At 68.3% G+C, this 312-nt stretch overlaps 1 protein-coding gene across 1 annotated transcript in view; it reads right to left on the bottom strand.

Moving 5' to 3' along the window:
* The window catches only part of ERBB2 (v-erb-b2 avian erythroblastic leukemia viral oncogene homolog 2), an 8,363-nt gene that overhangs the window by 4,780 nt on the left and 3,271 nt on the right, over positions 1-312 (bottom strand). The window lies entirely within an intron of this gene.

The raw sequence follows: 312 nt of genomic DNA, 5'->3' as shown, positions 1-312 counted from the left end.
CTCCAGAGCAGGGATTCTGGGCGGCCCATGGGGAGTTGGGGGGGGGCAGGGGGAAGGTCCAGGGAGTCTCTGGGGCCAGGATTTAGGTGGCAAGTAGGGGTCAATGGGGCAGGGACATGCAAAGGGAGGGGGGGTGTCCCAGGGATTTTGAAGGACCCCACAGAGCAGGGGCTTTGGGGGTTCCTGGGGGGGGGACAGAGCTGTCTGCGGGCCCCATACTCACGCGTCTGGCAGTCCTGTGGCCCCTCGCCCCAGCAGCGCCCCTCAGCACACAACGCCTGGCAGTCGGGACCTTTGCCGGGGGGGGGGGGG

Source organism: Haliaeetus leucocephalus, unplaced genomic scaffold (assembly GCF_000737465.1).
Source record: "Haliaeetus leucocephalus isolate CR32 unplaced genomic scaffold, Haliaeetus_leucocephalus-4.0 Scaffold110, whole genome shotgun sequence".
NCBI lineage: Eukaryota > Metazoa > Chordata > Aves > Accipitriformes > Accipitridae > Haliaeetus > Haliaeetus leucocephalus.
Note: the sequence above shows the minus strand (reverse complement) of the source record. Positions and strands in the feature narration are given on the sequence as shown.